The sequence below is a fragment of the Micrasema longulum genome, unplaced genomic scaffold (assembly GCF_059751315.1).
Source record: "Micrasema longulum isolate JH-2025_06_02 unplaced genomic scaffold, ASM5975131v1 h1tg001955l, whole genome shotgun sequence".
Lineage (NCBI taxonomy): Eukaryota > Metazoa > Arthropoda > Insecta > Trichoptera > Brachycentridae > Micrasema > Micrasema longulum.
Genome location: NW_028279129.1, coordinates 253,229 through 274,986, shown reverse-complemented (window position 1 = coordinate 274,986; position 21,758 = coordinate 253,229). Strand labels below are relative to the sequence as shown.

Genomic DNA, 21,758 nt, shown 5'->3' with positions numbered 1-21,758 from the left:
GCGATCGACGCCCAAAGTGCTTAGATATAGTACCATAGTTTCCTATCTAAAGATATCTGTAATCTGTGGTAACTACAGTTTAAAACCCCGCTGAAAGTTGACGTCAAAACAGCGATTAAGGAAATGTTTACCATTTATTTAAACGACATTTAATAACAATAGTAACATAAAATTTGCTAAAGTATCCAAAATAAAACACTTTCATTGGATTTAATTCTACTTTTATATTTTTTTAAATATATATGACGGGTTTGTCTTGTTAGGACATTATCAAACTGACTTAAATATTTACAAAGTATCCTTAAATACTAAAAATAATGGCTGTATAATGATATAGGTAAATAATAGTGCTAATAGTTTATGAGGGGGGGGGGGGGAGTATTTAACAAGTATTAAAGATTTTTAAATAGACCAAGAAAAGTTAAATAATTAAAAATCAATTAGTTTATACTGAGTGCATTTTATTAGGCACTGTTAAATAGAACTTTTATTTCTTTTTTATTTTATTGACATTTTTAAATCTTAATTTTAATAGGTATCTACTTTTAATTTTCTTATTATTTTATATTTTTATCTTGTCCGGGACTCTGCCATTTGCGAATGTCAGCTAGATGAGGAAGATTTAAACCATATTTTTTTTGGATGCCCCATAAATGATTGTTATCCTGATTTCCTATCCGACCTCTCTGATATTAATATCCCATTCCCTATTCATATTCTAACTCTCCTGTCCCCACCCAATAAACGTGTATTTAAAATCCTATGTAAATATCTAGTTATAAATGGTGTAAAGCTGTAAATATGTTTTATTATTATATGTATATATTATATTAAATACTAACATACTAACTTGTACATATTATATTACTAACACATGTGTATATATGTAAAAAAAAACAAAACTACTCGACACTGGCCAGAACACCCAAGTTGAGATGTGAAAAGGCCATGAAAAAAACGAAGAAGAAGAAGAATATTTTTATCTTGTTTTGATTACATTTATGAGCACACTATTTATATATGTGTATATATTTTTTCCTATATTAAAAATATATTCAAGTAAATGGCAATTCTTTAATTTTAATTGTATTATCTTACTCTATTTTCTTACTTTAAAAACTAATAATTTTTTTAAACCATTTTTATCTGGTTTTGTTGAGTTTTTTCTTTTCTATCTTCTTAATAATATTTTGCAAAGCATCAAAAACAAAATAATATATGTTCATTATTTTATACGTGTACAGTATTGTCTGTACTCTTTTATTTGATTATTAATTAAAACTAATTTCTGAGCACCCGTTGACAAACTATTATTTAATAGTTTATCGGGACAATATATGTTTTAATACTTTGTTTTCTTTATAATAATGTGTGTATTTTATTAAATAAAGACTATGAAAAAAATATATAGTTAGGGTCCCCAGTATCTGTCGGCTAAATGTTAGACCTACAATAAAGGATAAATATTCCACTCTCGGGTCTGACTTTAGCAGTACTGGTGTACTTTAGAATATGAATTTTGATACAGGCCCTAAAAAGGGCCTGGGGCTTGACGTTTGATTAAATGTTGCCCTAAGAAGAGTATTATTTCTATACCTTGACTAATTATTGCCCTAAAGAGGGCATTTGTATTTGACGAGACTAATGTCTGCCGACCGTCTCCTTTGCTAACACGTCCATTTTTTACATTTTGGGGAAGCGAATAAATATAGAAGTTTAGGCATTTGCAGGGCTTTCGACCTGTCATTGGCTGGTTCAAGTGGACCACAAAGATCAACAGATAGAGAAATTGAAGGAATGTAGATGTTCAAGCAGAATGGTGAATGTTACTCAGTGTGTAAAGTAGCAGAATATTTTAGAGAAGGAAATATCTTCTCTAAATTGTTTTTCATCTCTGTTGTAATATATTAATTGCGTAGTATTTATATTCATGAAGGCAAGATGATCAGCCTTTCGCTTCTGGAGCCAGATTATTGACAGTGAAATACTGCAATGTAAAAATTATTTTTTAAACAAAAAAAAATACAACCGTGTCGGGGTCTATGATTTGAACTGCTAAAGCACACTTTTATTCTTACTTCAGTTATTTTGAACTCAATGAAAATGACCTCAAAATTGAAATCGGTATTTTAGTGAATTGTAAAAAAGGAAATACTTAAATCAACAATGCTTGAGTGTGTCCAAATGTTTGTAGACAGGCTGCATTTCCTCCCTAGGGAGTTATTAAGGAATATGGAAGTCTAGACATTTACAGGGCTTATGACCTGTCATTGGCTGGTTTAAGTGGCCACGGATAAAGGCTTCAGCTCTTTCGCTTCACAAAAGACAACAGACGGAAGAGTTGAGGAAATGTGGATGTTTAAACATGTTACACATTGTGTAATGTGGCCACTTAAAACAGCCAATAATAGAACACAAGCCCTGTAAACGCCCAGGCTTCCATAAGCCCTTTTCAAAACTGTTTTTCTTGTGTTGCTGTAAATGTGGGGTAAATATTTTATTATACTTTTATAAAATAAAAGTGTACATCGACGTGTGATAAATTAGTGTAAAACGTAAACAGGAAAATTGAATTTTCATAACCACGGGTAATAATATGGTTTTCACATACGTATTATTTAAATAAATTTATTTTTAGATCAGTTCTTTATCACATTTTACTGTCTTTTTAACATTATTATTGAGATAAGTTTGTTTGCTGATGATATTATTTAAGAGATAACGTTGTCGTAAGTTAGTATAAACATAGAATATTAAAAAACGCGCCTCCATGGTGTTGTGGTTAAGACACTTGAGTCATGCACGGAAGGTTCCGGGTTCGATTTCCTGTGAGAACACAAAAAATCAAATTTGGATTTTTCTTAAGCCTGGGTGTTCTGTACTGTAACTCATCACTGTAATTGAGCCCCCTGGCCTGTTGTGGTGCAAAAATCAAAAGAAAGAAAGTGGTGTAGTGGTCAGCGCGTATGCCCACCATGCAAGAGGTCTCGGGTTCGATTCCCGACATGGTCGACATGAAATATTTATTTAAAAATGTGTTTTTACTCTAGGATATTTCATAGTCCCTGGCCTGGTACCTGAAGCGTAAGACTGATCATTTTACCTTCTTTTAAAAAAAAAATCACTGTGATTGGTGTACCAATACAGTGCCCTATGCACCATTAGGTACGGAAAGGGAATGATGATGAAGAAAAAAAAACTTAAAAAAAAAAAATAGTTTTTACTCGTAAATCCTTATGAATTACATTCATTTAACAAAATATATATTTTTTTTAAATTCACATTTTATTGTTGATGATACTTTTTTTTGTAAAGGTGGTCCGAGTCTTTTGTTTAGTTTTGTCTGGTAGTTTATTGTATAATTTCTGGCCCTGGTTTATTAGTCTCGACTGTCCTTGTCTCTGTTTTGAATGTTGGATATGATACTGTTCTGATATTCTTGTATTGGAATACACCTGTACTCATATAAGGCAAAAAAACTTACACAATTATTTTGTTGTTATTGATTTCTTGACCATGGGGCAGTTCACAAGTCAAAGTGTTATCAAAAACCTCTGGAAAATACAAGCGTTTCCACAAGTTCTCAATGAGTGCTACGCAAAATTGATTACAAAAAATGTTATCTTACCCATGATAAAAAATAGAGTTTTTAATTGTATCCGTTTCTTGAAAATGTATGAAAATACATAAATGAACTATGTACTTTGAAACGTCACACGTCCATGTAAACGCGTAATTACAATCTGCCATCGTAAGCAAAAAGGCAGCTTTTGGACAAAAATCACAAAATTGAGTTAAATATGAGGTAATCCGGTTTCCAGAACCAACATACCTCTGGTCATGCCGATTGGAAGAGCAGTCAAGCAGCTGAACATTATCACTTTGGAGATCGACATCTTTCACATTAGTGAAACTATGTTTAAGAGGCAAATACTCTTGCTATTAGCGAGTATTATACCTTAATAATGTCGAACCATTGCTCAAGGGTTCTTGGTTTGATATAAAGTTCCAATTTAACGTCTTAAATCCTTTGTTATTTGTTATGTTACTTTGTGAATAAATCATTTGAATTGAATTTGAATTGAAATTTGTAATGTTCTACAAGAAATTCCAAACCATTTGATATATTATAAAAAGTGAATTTTTGAAATTTTACTACATATACACATTTTTTTATTTATCACCTCTTTTTAAAAATTTTAATGAAATTATATTTATTTTGATTAATTTATTCATATTCCATTATCAATTAAAATTAATAATAAAAATTATATGACCTCACCAGTGTTGCCCGTGCCGAGGACACTTAATAATACACTTTTTAAAACATTTAAGTTTGTAAGTGAAAATTCTTGATGGAAGTTCATTGTAATTTATTATATAAATAAAAGACGAGTGATACTTTAATCCACAAATTTGGAATATCCAGTGACCGGTTTCATCGCTTTCGTGACATCTTCGAGACTGGTATCTTTATTAAGGAGTTCAATGTATTTATACAAAACAGAGGTAAGGATAGATTATTCAAAATTATATAAAAGTAAATTCAATAAAGTTATTTTTATCTTAAGGGTCATTATCAAATTTTTTTCAGGTTAACTAATGAGTTGATATAATGCTATTTTAATGAGTTTAAGTATTTTATTTTTAGTGCCCCATAGTCATTATTGAAATGAAATTATAATTGACAAAAATCACACTCACGAAGCATGGGGATAAATACGTTTTTACTATATTTTTTACTACATTTTTTATTATGTTTTTAGTACATTTTTTACTATGTATTTTACTATGTTTTTTCTAATACTATGTATTATACTATGCTTTTCACTATGTCTAATACCTTCATTTATTTTTCTATGTATTGATTACTGTTGCTTATATATAGATATATTTGACTGGCTTAGAACGGGGTAAATAACCATAGTTATAGTCCTTAAAATACAGCTTGATTAGAATGACAGTTGTCAGCAAAAGTGACGACATAACTTTGTAGTGACGTCTAAGGAGTGATTTATATTGACCCACGAAAAATCATTTGTATCTGGCATGTTCATTTATTTTTTAAAACAACGCTTGAGATATAAATCAACATAAATATATAAAATCAGCTTTAAAACTAAAATAAACCTAATTATTAACGAAGTTTTTACAAGGTTACATCGTTTTGCAAAAATGTTAGAGATAAGACAAATTGATCAATGTAAATTGACCGAAAAAAAATTAAATCATTTGATGTTGTTCATGAAAAAAAGTATAAATGTCTTATTTTTTGGTGAACAATTGTCTTAAACACACTATAATAGGCTTGTTTTTGCGTTTTTATATCAATTTTTGGAAACAGAATATTTGCATGAAAAAACTGATAAAATCGATTTGATCAGTACATGGTCAGTGAACAGTAATTTTCCATCACTATTGAAATTAGTTTGACGGCTGTCATTTTAATCAAGCTTAATTTTAAGGACTATAGATAGTCAAAGCAAATGTATAATTTTATGTATTTAGTATGATAATAAATAAATAAAATATTAAAAAATACATCAATGAGCAGTAAAAAAAAATTAAGTATGAAAAATGATATGTTTTTAAAAAAAAATTTTAAGCAATAACACAACATCTAAAGATTTATAAGCAAGAACGCAGTGGAGATATGACACACATAGGTTTTATGCATTAGAAATAATTGAAATGTCAGAAACACTTACCGTCCTGAACTCATGACGTCACGGGCGGTGTAATTTCAAGGATTCGGTGGTGGTTTTCAAAATTACAAAACTCAAAATAAACATAACGAAAAAAAATATTTTTATGTCTTTTGCACACTGTATTCTAACACTAATATTTATCTTAATTCTTCCATCAATTTACACATTGTGAATGTTGTCATCAGAATTAATCAATAATGTATTCTCCTTATTTGTTTTCCCCTTTATTCCCTCGATTGAACGCGGACAGAACGAGGCGTCGAAAATGATCACTTTCGTCTGCGTGAAATCCCATTTTGAAGGCTTGTAATAAAATAAAATAATACACGGTTTTTCAGGGTCAGACCGCAAAACTTCAGAGGAACATTCCTCGTGGTAAGCTTTTAAAAATATCCCAATATTTTTTTTCCAAAAATCATTAAAAATAAATAAATTATGATCTCAAAATGTAGTAAATCCTTAATTTCTCGGACCAGCAGTCCCTCCACTAACCCCTACCCCTCTCCTACCCAGCCGCTTCACTTGTCCGCGTCTGGTGCGTATCGCTTCGTTGGTCAAATACGGTTTTATCTCAATTTTTTATTGTTGAGGAGAGGTAGGGGTTTTTGCAAGGGATGCTAATCTAAGAAATGAAAGATTTACTCCATTTTGAGATTTTTTTTAAAGCTTACCACGAGGAATGTTCCTCTAAAGTTTCGCGGTCTGGCCCTGAAAAACCGTGTATATGTTACCTTAAAGCAAACACAATATCTTGTAGACAAGAAAGTTTTATGATAACCTTTACAATTTTATTTTACTTTATATGCTCCTTTTTAAATTTGAAAAATAACAGATACAGCTTATGCTACCATTTTTCAACCAGTAAAAGTTTTTTACTTCCGTATTTAGTTAAATAATGTGTTTTATGAGTTTTTTGTTAAAATTATTCAAAGCTAATACAATAGTTATTATAATGTTTAGGAAACAGCAAATTAATGATGACCTCAGATAGCGCAACAAAATAATATGTTTTATGCATAAATAAATGAGCAATGTTATCAATGAAAATATTCTGGTAAAATGCAGTTTTCATATCACACGTTTATATTATTAAGATCAATAATGCCGATCTCACTTGTATTACGAATAACAACCATACTTGGGGATAATCGGGTCTTATATATTTATTTAACATGTGACGTTTACTGAAAAATGTTACATATATTGTATATTTTATTTGAGAAGCCAATGCTTCTACATTAGTCGTGGCTCTTCCCAACAGACTTCTTACTAAAAATGCTAGGCTACCAATCATTGTTGGGGAGAAGGGTTCATTTGGGTGTTCACTTTTTTCAACTCATCGGTGGTTGCATACATAATTCGATATTCTGAATGAATTCAGTCTATTTGTCCCTGATAATTAAACAAAGGTCTACGATGTATGCGAGAGAAGCGATTTGCTGATGAATGTCGATAAATCGAATGTGATGGTTTTTGAAAGAAATGAAAGTATGACTAAATGTGAAATCACTGTGAATGGAGTTATACTAAAACAAGTAGAGGAATTTGTGTATCTGGGAAGTATGTTCACTAGGGATGGAATGACTGAGAAAGATATTGAAAGGAGGGTGAGTGCCGGGAACGGAGTGAATGGTGCACTTAAATCGACCTTGGCAAATAAATGCTGGTCACAAGAGGCAAAATTGACAGTTCACAACGGAGTCCCGGTCCCGTCCCTGATGTATGGGAGCGAAGTATGGACTTGGAAAAACAGGGATGAAAGTAGGCTGAATGCTGTCGAAATGCGATCTCTCAGGCGAGTGTGCGGTAAAACTATGTACGATAGATGCACAAATGTTGAGATCCGTACATTATGTAAGGCTGATACAAGCATTATCGACAAAATCAAGAAAGGAGCTCTGCGCTGGTTTGGACATGTAGAACGAATGGACAGCGAAAGAACAGCTAAGAATATTTACAATGCGAATGTTGATGGATGCAGAAATAGAGGAAGACCGAGAAAGACATGGCATGACCAAATCCAACAAATACTTAAAGATGGACATGTCAAAAGTCGGAATAATCGGCGCGCGTGCATGAGAAGATGTATGAATGTAGAGGAAGCGAGATCTGTATGCAAAGATAGAGTGTTGTGGTGTTCTATTCTCTCCACCTACCCTTACGGGGAAACGGTGTTATGGTTTGTTGTTGTTATTTAATTAATGGACTTACGCAGTCCATTCTAACGATATTAAATACAATTTCTTATAATAAATACAGGTACTAATCAAATAAAATACTACCTCAAGACAAGATCCGGTTTATCTTAGTGATTTTTGAAATCTACAAAGACTTACACCAAAAAAGTCCAGATCTTGTCTCGAGTTTACAATACGACACAATCGGGACATTGGTGCATGCGAGCCATAGTTTCTGCTGTGTTGATGGAGGAACAGCACATTATTATTTCGCAACCGGCGGATCGGAACATTAAATGCCACCTGTTCCAGTAACGATGGTACATCAATTAAGCCATTCAGCAATTTTTTAATATATTTTTTAAATTTAAATTTTTTTGTTTTCTTACAATAAACATAATAATAAATTAGAAAAATAAAGCATAATTACATATCAACGAAATACATATTAATAGAAAAATAGTAAACAAAAAATTCCACAAAGGCATGGCCTGTTTGTGGGTATACAAGAAAATGTAATTGAATTTTTTCTCCTATAAAAAACAATAGACAGTTATAATATTTTTGTACAACATAAGAAAGAAAAAATAAAATATTCTGTAAAAGATAATATGGAAAAGATAATAAAAAAATTATTTTTTTATAGTAATGAAAAAAGGAAATAAAAATATATTTTTAAAAAACACAAAAATATGACTTATTATTAAAGGCCAACAAAATAAATCATAGAAAAAAAGAGTTCATATCTTTAGTTTGAATCCAGGATAGTGCATGTTTTTTAAAAGAAGGAAATTTTTTAATGTTTGGAATCAATGAAATATTATCAGTAAAAAAGAATTGAACATTTTTGGGGTTTTGTGTAAAATATATGTCTGTATTTATATTTATATTATGTAAAACATGTAAAAGCATACAAGGCGTTAAAATAAATAAATAATTTTAAAAAATAAAATATGTATCATCTTACTGTCTCTCATTTTGTAATGGGAGTAGACTTGTAATGTAACACTGACCACAATGTGGAAGTTCAATGGTTTTTTACTACTACTAATACTACTACCATCACACCATTTCTCTATAGGGGTAGGCAGAGAGGATGGACCGCCACACACTTTTTTATTTTTATATATTTTTTTTATTTAAAAATTAATTTATTAACCCTTACGGATTATTACATTCATTTTACAAAAATAATAGATACATTTTTTATTCATACTCTGTTATTCAAAAGAATATTTTTTTACATCTTTTGAAAAGTTTGTCTGAGTCTTTTGTTTAGTTTTGTCTGGTAGTTTATTGTATAATTTCAGTCTCTGGTTTATTAGTCTCGACTGTCCTTGTCTTGTTTTAGAAAGTTGTAAATGATATTTTTCTGATATTCTCGTATTATGTCCATATTTACTACAATTTTTTACAAGTTTTAGTTCTTCGTCTACAATTACATCAGTGGCTAATAATTTATGGATAAATTTTAATGATTATATTTAAAACAGTTCAGTTACATTTAATTGTTTAGTTTGTTTAAAAGTTCTCTAGTTGCTGTTAGATAGGGGAGGTCATATACTAACTTTAATATTTTATTTTGTTGCCTTTGTAGTCTGTTTATATAATTGTGATATCCTATTCCCCGTAGTAATTGCATATATCATATTTTATTTTTTACATAGACTTCATACAGAAGATTTTTTCCGTTTTTGAAACAAAATTTTTGATTTTTAAAAAAAGACTATAATGTCGCCACTTTGCTAATTAAATTGCCGATATGAATTTTCCATGTCAATTGTCTTCTATCCTGGCGTACATCTTGTCATACATGCCCTTCGGTACTGCCTGCTTTTGACATGACCAGACTTAAGATTTTGGCTTATCTGATCATGCCACGTCTTCCTTGGTCGTCCTCGTCCCATGTTACCATTCATTCTCGCCATATATACCTGTTTTACCATTATTCATCATCATCGTCCATGTCACAAGGTCTAGTCAGTGAGTTCTGTTGATTGGTGAGTTGGCTTCGAACCGGAAAATCTATCACAAAACTCTATCATTTTTTGATTCTTAAGGACTCGTAACGTAGTTCAAAGAAGTTAATTTTTACCAACAAATTGCAACAGGGATACAATATGCAAGTTTAGGTATTTACAGGGTTTATGACCTGTCATGTGAAATTCAGTCTTTGTCTTCAAACATTTGGACAAACTCAAAATATTGTAGTTCATTCTTATTCAAATATGTTGTTTTTTTTTAAAATAAAAAATAAATATTAGCTTTCTTATGATTAACCCAAATATTTCAATTTCGATGGCCATTTTCAACAAGCTATAAATAACCATACTAATAAAAAATAAAAAATTAAGTTCGGGTGGAATGGGGTTCGAACCCCGGACCTCTGATCCTCGAGTCCGCAACCTAGCCACGGGACCACAACCCGATTAATTTATTATGCCCGATTTATATTTATTTCGTGTGTTTTTGAGAAACTTCGCCATACGATTCAATGTTCTTATTTTAACTGCGTGTAAGAAAACATTTTTTATAATATTGATATTTTTTGTTGATATTTCTTGATAAAACTCCATAATTAACGATTATGATAAAATTATAAATAAACTTATCAATGAAACTTCTTGGTTTAGTTTTAATTTTTATTATTTTGACCAACGAGCGCTTTCGCCTAAGTAGGCATCTTCAAGACTGGTCAAGACCAGCGTTGAAAGCGCTCATTGGTCAAAATAATAAAAAGTAAAACTAAGCCAAGAAGTTTCATTGATAAGTTTATTTATAATTTTATCATAATCATTAACATTTTTTATATCTAATTTCCAGTAGCGCCAAACTACCTCATCGTAGTGAATAAATACATATTATTTTCCTCATCCATGTTAAGGAGTTGAAATTAATCTTCATAAATATGTGGATGCTGTGCAGTATAAATATCCAGTTCGAATGTCACATTTCATTTGACCTGAAAGACGTTTGCCTTCTTGGCTTGACTTGTTAATGTCCATCCACACATGCGCAAACCGCTTCTTTTATTTAATTTTTCAAACTAAAACTGGCAGACAGTAATAGTATTAATAATTATATATTTATTTGGCATTTAAAAAAGAAATCACGTTTACATAGCCCGAAATAATCTATATATAAAAGGCAATGTGCATATGTGTATCCTTGATAGACCAAATAACTACTGGGCCCCGATTACAATGGAAAGTCAACATTTATGTCGGTGGATATAAAAATTGGTTAAATAAAAAATTGGTAAAAAAACATTTTTTGTAGAAACACAATTAAAAGTTTAGTTTTACATAGATTACTTATTTAAAAAATTGGAAAATCCAATATTATACCATTATAATTGTTGTCAGAAGTTTGATTTTATATCAAAATCGGCAACATCCATTCAATAACACTCAAATAACACAATAACACTAAAAACGATTAGTTATATTTATTTTTTACTTCGTAAAAGTGACAACCCTGACACAGACATTCAATGACAGATTAGATCAAAACTAGTTAAATCCATTCCGATATATCAAAATGAGTTACATCCAAATTTGATATAAGTTTTACATGGAAACTAAGTCTAATCGATCAAATCACGTAGAATACTTTTATTACCTACGTCAGACTTACATTTAGTCTAAATAACAATTTAGTCGAATAGCAATAATCAGTTTCAGAAATGTGTTATTTGTGAAAAAATGCTTAGTCTGGATATATCCATTTTTGATGTTAACCGACACATTTATCTTCAATTTTATCTACAAAATAGAAAGTTTTCTGTATGAAAAGTAGAATATGCATACATTTTTTTCTTCTAAACATGTTCAATTATAAGTTACCAACGAAGATATTTCAAATGTTCATGCAAATATATCGATTTTCGTACACAAACATCGGTTTTTCTTTACAGACAGTTGAAGATAACTGTTACTTCCTATTGTAATCGAGGCCCTGGACCGATTTACGCGCGGTTTTCAGCGAAATGTAGATCTTTGCCATGGGGATATTTATGGCTCCTAAAATCTTCAATTTATTAGAAAAAAAGTTAAGAGCGTAAATGTTTTATTCATCCATCACCAGGGGAGGTATTCTGAATCTTCTCTACCCCCCAGAGCGTGATTAATTTGGGGATTTTTATTTTTTGCATGCATTTACACTTCGCTTCACATCTGGCCACACTGATGATTAAACGTCAAATAAATATGAACACGTGAAATTAAATATAATCATTTTAATTTAGAACATTATTGCAACCTTAAGCATTACCCAAAACACTTAATTAGGTGGAATTGACCAAATCGTATGCATTTTTTCCCGTTTTTTTACACAGTTTTATATATTATCGTTTGACGTTTAATCATCAGTGTGGCCATTATATGAAGCAAAAATTAGTAGCATGTAAAAATTAAATATCCGAAAATTAACCACTCTCTCCGGGGGTAGATAAGGTTCAGAATACCGAGTTTACGAGTGAAAGAGTCCGCAAATAAGTAAATTAGCATAAATATGAACGCAATAGGGTATTATCACTCGGGAGGAATATCAGATTTAACCTACTCTACAAATAAAATATTTTTCAAAGATTATCCTAGTGTTTATATAACCTCTTAAAATGAATATTTTCATTCATTATTTTCGTTTGGAAAATAAGGTCTTTCGAAAACGATCGTTTCGTAAGTTGGTAATAAATTTTGTCACAGAAGTTCACGAGTAATGCATTCATTAAAACGAATAGAAATATAAAGAGAGTTGTCCATGCATATTATCTTAAGCCCCCCTCACACCCACTCCACATTCCAGTTCCAGGCACTGACAGATGAAAGGGAAAACGGATTACATTTTACATCTCGATTTTTAAAAATTATTTTATGGTTTTCAACCTCTTTTAAATTAATTCAATTTATCATGAAAATTATAAATCACAAATCGTAGCGTTTGATAAGTAGGACGCCGTAAATGTAAGCAAACAACACATAGAAAAAGAAAACTATCAACAATACTCTATAAAATCCATAGTCATTGATGAAAAAAATCCGATGAAGTAACAAAACATACGAAGGCGTCATACTTGATGACGTCACGAATTGTTTGTTTTTGACACCATTCAAATTACTAGAGTGTAATCCTTTATATCTTCATTATTTCTTAATAGATTTTAATGAGAATAGTACCGATCGGCTTGTGATTTTTTAGATTAATTTATTAGCTAATAAAAAAATTCATGATAATTGCCCATTGCTCTGCTAATTTGTCATAGTGCATTTTTAAATCATTAAAATTAGCATGTATTTTCGAAAACTGTTATTGCTATAATAAATTACGAGTTCACAATGCTAATGGATATGTGGAGGCACCTTTATAAATTCAAATCCAGTTCTCGAACGACTCTAGAATAAATAATTCATTCAAGATTCAGTATTCAGTCAATCTCCGATTCAGTCGTCTTGCGCGAGTTGGCGCTGTCGGTCGTGTTTTTGCATAACCGCTTTGTGCGTGATAATAATATTGCAGTTTGAAATTCTAGCCGCGGAGAATTTTTCAAAGGAACATTTTCCGAGGTAAAATAATAAATTTACTTTTCGTTTTGTGAAGCTTACATGCTAAAAGTATTTATATTATATGTTATTGTAACTGTGAATATCCTTTGCGTGAATGCTTAAAATAACTGTCTATTTACCAGTTTGTTATAATGCTTGTTGTAGTTTCTAAGAAATGTCCTTGGTTATCTGCTATCAGGGCCCCGATTACAATTAGAAGTTAACATTTATCTTCAATTTTATCTACAAAGTAAAATTAAGTAAATCGCTCCCCATTATGTACACAGAATTGTTTTCTTTTACGTAATGGGAAACGTTAATGTAAATGTAAAAAAAAGAACTGAAGAAATATCTTCTTGATACTTTATAGTGCCTGTTTATAAATAAATCTGTAAAATACAAATAAAATAAATGTAATTTAAACCTGTCATAAAAAAATAAAAAAATGTTTCCCACTGAAAAGTCTTTAGACTTAGTGGGTAACAAATTCTTTTATGTATTTTTTAATTATAAAATAAACGCTGCTCTGCAGCACTGCAACTGAAATATATATATTTAATTAATATAAACATTATTGCAACAGAGAGGGAAAACATTTTCGAGAAGGGATATGGGAGTTTAGGCACTTACAGGGCTTATGACCTGTAATTGGCTGGTTTCAGTGGCCACTTTACACACACTGTATAACGTTCACCATTCTGCCTATGTTTGAACATTCGAATTTCCTCAACTCTTCCATCTGTTGACTTTTGTGAAGTAAAAGAGCTGAAACCTTTGTCACGTGGGTGAGATTCATACGGCTGAACCAATTCACCTACTAGGCAACGCCTGAAAACAATTTTCCAATTTCCAACAAATTCCAACGACGAAGATGCTTTGAATTTTCATACAAAAATACACATTTTATTTTTGCACATAATATTTATGTTTTTTGTTGATATTTCTTGATAAAACTCCATAGTTAATGATTATGATAAAATTATAAATAAATTTATCAATGAAACTTCTTGGTTTAGTTTTAATTTTTATTATTTTGACCAACGAGCGCTTTCGCCTAAGTAGGCATCTTTAAGACTGGTAGATTGTTTACAACATTTACAGTGTTTATACTATTCCTAACATATTTTGGAGATAAGATCAAATAAGAATTTTAACAGGGGACAGAAACATAAATATTTACAACTAGTTTGCTAAACAGTTCATTTTTGGGAGTTTTTGAACCGAAATTGGGATTAAGCTTTTATTATATTATGTATTTCGCCATGTGTTCTTTTCCCACCTTTTAACCACAACAGGCCAGGAGGCCCAATTACAGTGCTAAATTACATTACAGAACACCCGGTCTTGAGAAAAATATAATTACATAAATAGAAAAATATAAGTACATAAATATCGAAGTTAGTTTATACTGTCTCGATATGAACCGATGAAGATAGTCTTCATAACCGCGGCCCAGGGCCTCTTTTCAGGGCCCCGATTACAATGTAAAGTTAACAGAGTTATCTTCGACTGTCTATAAAGAAAAATCGATACTTGTGTTCAAAAATGAGTAAATTTGTATGAACATTTTAAGTATCTTGATCGGTAACCTATTATGAACAATAAATGTGGAATGGAACAATAGAAAACATTGTTTTTAAAGGAATAAAAATTGACACAATTTACGATAACACCCAGTATAATCATAAGCAAGTCTGTTATTTCCTTCCAATGTTGTTGACATTTGCATTTGATCATCTAAACTGCGGTTTGATAATATAAATCCACACGGCACGGTAAAATTAGGGTGCATCGAAGTTTCTTACATTATTTTTTATTTATTTATAATTTATTCTGCTACCTGAGGTAAAAATCCGGCAAAAGGAAATCGAGTGGAGATTAGTCGGCCTCGTGGTGTACTGGTTATTGCGTTTGCCTGGCATTAAATAAATTAATTCAATAAAACAATGTTGCAATACAGTAATATCTTCTTCTTAGTTTATACCGTCTCGATATGAACCGATGAAGGTAGCCTTCATAATCGCGGCCCAGTAGCTCAATCACAAATAACTATCGACGCGCTTAAAAACATGATAAGCATTTGAGCGATCGCAATGAACAACAATGAAAATGCTTAAGTTATCGCAGGCATAAGTCAACGCGTGTGTAATCTCTAAGTCCACGCTCGTGTCGGTTTGTTTTTAGTTTTCCTCGTAAATAAATACATTTCATTGGTGAAAAATCAGCGTTTAATATTTTAAAAAATACAATATATTGCATTTGCAAAATATTAAGTAGTATCTAATACAAAAAAGTGAAAGATTAATTACAATTACTATGGCGACTGCTTTTCTTGACATTTGGCTAGCCAACCGCCGGCTAAATTCAATAAATAGCATGATAAATAATAAATAAATAAATAAAAGTAGCAGTTTTGTAATATTTCCCATATTTACACCGGTGAAATTAAAATATGTGATTGCACAGCAGGATTATACGTCGCGAAACGTAAATATGTTGACATTTAATATTAGGTGTTCACGGATGTTGCATTGTGATCGCGAATACGATAAACAACCATGGTGAGAAATTGTCATCACGTCGCTTAATAGCACGTCGATAGTTATTTGTGAATGAGGTACAGGACCTCATTTCAGGGCCCCGATTACAATGAAAAGTGAACAGAGTTATCTTCGACGTCGATAAAGAACAATCGATATTTGTTTACGAAAATAAGTATATTTGCATGAACATTTAAAGTATCTTCGTCGATAACCTAAAATTTAACACGTTTAAGAGAAAAAATGTATGCATTTTCTGCTTTCCATACAGAAAATTTAATTTTACTTTGGAGATAAAATTGAAGATAAATGTTAACTTCCCATTGTAATCAGGGCGGGGCCCTGAATTATTAAGACCATTTTAGAATTTATTTCAAAGTTTATAGTTATTTTCTAGTTCCCATTTTCTGCATCTTTTAGATTTTCTCAGAGATCTTAAAAATAAAAACCATGATAACGATATAATTCGATAGATTTTAAAAGACGATATTTATAACATTTTAAATTCCTTGCAATGTCGTTCGCAAATTTACAATACCCACAAGCGTCAGTCGACCCGGTTTTTCAACTTTTGTTGAGAGAAAGTGCTCCTTGAAATCATGCGCACATAAAGTCTTTACTCTCAAGAATATATTTATCATACATTGTCGTTTTAAGACGTTTTCTTTTCATAAAAATCGAGAGTATGCATTGCTTAACATAATACCCTCTAAGTATGCCATCCGAGTTGCAAAAGTGAACTGCGATTTTCGTTCATTTGAATTATGTAAAGTGACATAAATTAATTGCTTTTTTAATGTAAAATGAAGATTAAAATATTGCTTTCAAGTAAAAGTTAATCATTTTATATTATTCAGATTAACAATTCTTTTTTTCTCTTATGCAGGTATGCATGAGGGGCGAATCGTTCAAATAAGCGAACATGCACAGCTCACTATTAAATTCGACTTTAGATAATGATGTTTTAAAGTAACTATTTTATGGGAAAATAAATAAAATAATTGTAATTTATTATAGATCATCACCACGTTTATATCTTCCTACAAAAAAAATATCTCCATATCTGTTTTGTTATACATAGTGTTGAAACAGTGCTTTATCTGTTTAGTTTTTTTGTTGTTTACTTTGTTAGCATGAACACTTTACAAATTTACTACTATGCTCAATGTTTATTTTGTTAATTTATTGATAATTTTCTGTCGCTAGAATTTCACTCTCCCATGCACTTTGTAGCTGCAAGACGATTAGTAATCTAGTACAGAAAAAACTAATACAGAAAATTGGATATAATTTTTTTTTCCTACACTCGGTAAAAATTGGAGCATTTATATATATGTTTGGATAATTTATATAGCGCCATTTTTGTGAAAATCACCTCAAGGGCGCTGTACAATAAATAAATACTCCAGCACGTCTTGCAGCTACAGAGCGCATAGACGGTTGGGATTCTAGTTCCTCGTCTCCAATTATGATATATAACAATTATGATATATAGGAGCTAGATAACAGCACGTCTTGCAGCTACAGAGCGCATGGACAGTAAGAAATCTAGCCCCTATTTACATTTTTTTATTTATTTATTTTTTATTTAACGGTGAAGTTTAAAGTTTAAGTGATATTTTAAAAACGAAATAAAAAGCAAATTTATAGTAATAGAAGTAAGATAGCAACAAGTCTTGCAGCTACTGAGCACATGGACGGTTGAAATTCTAGACCCCATTTACTAAATTTAGATATTTGATAGTTGATAACATTTACATAATATGTCAATATAATATGATAGCTAATATCACAAAGTCTTGTAGCTTCAAAACGCATTGACAAGTGGAATTTCAAAAACAAATAAATGTGTCTGTATTACATTCACAAGGAAAAAAAAATCTTAATTTTGATTACAAACTAAACAATAATGTACTAATGAGAAAGCACGAAATTAAAGCTCTTAAGATTGTTTTAGACTCAAAACTACTTTTTGAATCGCATATCAATAAAATTACCTCCAAAGCATTGAGCATGTTAGGTTTCATAATTCGAATTAGTAAACACTTTGATAATCCAAAGGCCCTAATTTCATTAGATTATACATTTGTCAGAAGCCATTTGGAATACGCCTCTCAGATATGGAATCCCCAGTATGCCATATATATAAGTAGAATAGAAAATATTCAAAACAAATTTAAAAAGTACCTTAAATACAAAACCGGTATTTCTTATGTATCTACTCTCACTGCCTCCACCCTCCATGGAATCATTTCTCTACAATACCGCAGAGTGTGTGCGGACCAACTACTGCTTTACAAAATTATGACAGGAATGGTTGACTGTACAGAGCTGCTTGGTTTAATAACAATACATGTGCCAGCCAAGATTTGTAGACGGTACCACCTGTTTCATGTACCAATAAGTAAAACATCGTATGTTAAAAATGATTTTTTTCGTAGGACTTTTTCAATGTACAATACAAAATTTGAAAATATAGATTACACAAACATCACTCTGTCAGATTTAAAATTTACACTAAAAATGCATTTTGTAACTTAGTAGACATTATAATAATAAATATGTACATCTCCCCTCCCCTCCTTATCCTCTCTTCAAGCATTCTTGTCCTTATCCCGCCCAATTTACAGTAACTTAATGTTCTTAAAATAAATATAAAAAAATCTTTGATTATTGAGTATATGAAAACAACATTTTTATATTTATAAATTGTGTGTATTTATTTGATATGTAATATATTTTCTTTACTAACTTTGTATACTATGTGGAAATCTGTTATTAGTTCTGAGTTTATACACTATATCTGTTTGTTTACTAAAAATATGTATGTAGAACTGTTTATTTCCCAAATAAAATAAAATAAAATAAGAATGATTTTAAAAAGATAATAATAAAAATTATTTTTGAAAAACACAATAATAATACATCGAGCAAAGAACTAGTAAGTATGGCAATTAAGTGAACATGTAACAGCACAAAAAGTAAACGATAAAAAACTAAACAAAGATAGCATTCCTTAACTTATAATTAAGGTTAACAAGATGATAGACGCTACTCAAACTCGAAGGGTCCCTGCTATTTAGGTATGCTGTTTACAGGATCTATTTAATAGTGTGGAGAAGTTTATTGAAAATTTATTTTAAAAAAATAACCACTTTGAAACGTCAATATCATGATATTTTCGAACCCCGCATTAAATGCAATGTGTTGGTCATTTTGTTTCATTAAAATTGCATCAGCTTTGTCCTCTTTCGTATGAAGAGTTGTATAGAACGTGAGTCAATATATATACTCGAATGTTATTATAATCGTGAGACTAAACACGTAGGCTGCTCGTAGTTGCCCAGTCGTTGCTGCTTCTGGGTATTACGCGAGGGTCTATTGTTCGTGTTAGGTGGTGGCTACTTAGAAAAGTAATTTAAAAAAATATATATAAATATATATTAATAAATTTCATAAAAGGTACACGTTTTTTTAAAATTCTATACATATCTACTTTATACATCTAGTAAATGTTATCACTGTAACTCTCCAAAAAAGGAGACTAACTCTTGTGCTTGGAGAGTGACATACACTGTTGTAGTTGTTTATTTATAAGAGTTTATATAATTTTAAATATGCGAGTACATGAGAAACAAAATTAAAACAAAGGATATATAAAGAAAAACATAAAACAATAAATAATACATTCACACTAATTAAAATTTAATGTAGTTTTTACACGTGTTCAAAAAATTTCTTTTGATTTACTTTAATTTTATTTATTGACATATTATTTTTAATAGTTTTTAGTTCATTGGGGAGATTATTATAATTTTGTTCACCTTTGAAGACAAAGCTATTTTGACCATGACTTGTGTGGAATTTAGGATTTTTAATATTATGTTGGTATCTGAGTGACTTATTCATCTCAAATTCTTTTATTTTTTCTTTATAATATAATTTTTTTTAATTATAAGCGAAAGCTTAAAGCTGGGCCGCGATTTGAACGGCTTTTTTCATCGGTATATACTGAGACGGTATAAAATAATATCGATATTTATGTATGAAAGTGTGTATATTTGTATGGAAATTCAAAGTATCTTCGTCGGTAATCGGTAATTAGTTATCCTTAATTTTACTTTGTAGATAAAATTGAAGATAAATTTTGCCTTCCCATCTGAATACGTACCCTGTAGCTACAATTTCATGCTCTATTTTTTACCGCGGGTAAGGAAAACATTTTCCATATCCAATTAAAAAAAAATGTCAAAAAATCTTTTACCACTCTTTTATCATTGGTTGATTCATATGCACTAGTGACGTCGTTCAAAGTAGTTCGTTTTCATTTTTAAAAAATAACTTTTTTTTCATACGTTTTAAAGAAACTTTGCTCTACAATTTCATGCTCTAATATTTACCGCGGGTAAAAAAACATTTTTTTATATCCCATGTCCCGTAGGTCTGAACTTACTCGTTATTTATTTTCATGTCTCGATTTGCTAAAAGTTTCGTGTTTTTACCTTGTCACTGTTTTTATTATAATATGATTTATAAATAATAAAATGAATTAATGTCGGCAAGTGGTTGTATACCAATATGTATTTACTAACATTTATCGAAATGTTAGAACACAAAGTCAAAGAATTTCTTTTAATTATTATATTTGGAGTGCAGTAAAGCTTAGGTTTCTAACATAAAATAATACCAACTTTCCATAGTGATTCATCGAAGGGAAATCCGCTCGTTCAAACCGCAAAAACAAAACATACAGGGTGGCTGGAGAACTGACGTCCAAACGTAAAATGTAGGTGCCTTATATTGAGAGATATCCGAATCACCCCGTGTTTGTTCCGCGATTTTTCGTAGTTTTCGAGTAATGATTTTTTTAATGAGTTTTTGAAAATTTTCGACCTGATCGGTTTATTAAAAAAAATCATTTGTAAGTTTTTTCTTCATATTTTTTTTTGTAACTCTTTTTTAAAAAAATGTACTTTCACGCATAAGATAATCAGCTTCGTAACATTAATGAAAGCTACAAAAGTGTTGACCTAAAATGCAGAATTTAAGTTCGAGCGAGTCAGATTTCAACTTCCAACATAAAATTATAAATCCAAATAGGCAATTCCTTTATTTCTGAGTATTTTTAAAAACTGCGCTAGACTCTAGGCTTTTGTAATTATACAAAAAAGTAGTACTTAATAGGCTATTATTCGCTAAAATCGGCCTTTAAAGATACTGAGGTGGAAAATTTCCAAGGATAATTATGACAGAAAATGTGTGATTTAACAAAAAATAACTGTTTAGAGATAAAATGGCATTAAACACAAGGTGAGAATGACAGGAATTTTGAATGAACCCCACAGATTAAAAAAAACCGATGAGGTCGAAAATGTTCAAAAACCCATTAAAAAAATCATAACTCGAAAACGCAAAATCGCGAAACATACATGGGGGTGATTCGGATACCCCTCAATATGAGGCACCTACGTTTTATCTTTAGATGTCACTTCTCCGGTCACGCTGTATAAACTTAAGATATATAACATTATAATATATTATTATAATTTAAACCGGTTTTGACCAAATTAAGACCGATAGCAAATTTTCAACACGTCTGCACTTTTGGTTTTTCATTTAGTTTTGTAGTTAAGTTTAGAGTATTATTCCACTGGGGTATAATTAAATTGAGATTTATTTTAAAAAATATATTTATAAAAATATATAAGGATACATACAATTTGTAAGTAAGCGTTGGTATCATTCTTCATATAATATATCCTCAATTATAGAACTCGACCATCTTTTATA

At 30.6% G+C, this 21,758-nt stretch overlaps 1 protein-coding gene across 4 annotated transcripts in view; it reads left to right on the top strand.

Annotated features, from left to right (window-relative positions):
• Window positions 1–21,758, top strand: part of LOC148273426 (ileal sodium/bile acid cotransporter-like) — a 74,383-nt gene that overhangs the window by 6,666 nt on the left and 45,959 nt on the right. The window contains exon 1 of one of the 4 annotated variants that reach the window (XM_088238729.1): window positions 13,304–13,449. The exons of 2 other annotated variants lie outside the window; for them this stretch is intronic. The gene's annotated coding sequence lies outside the window, so the exon portion shown is untranslated. Of the gene's footprint in view, window positions 1–13,303; window positions 13,450–21,758 lie in introns of those variants that run through there. One more of the 4 variants, XR_015824581.1, reaches the window with a different exon arrangement.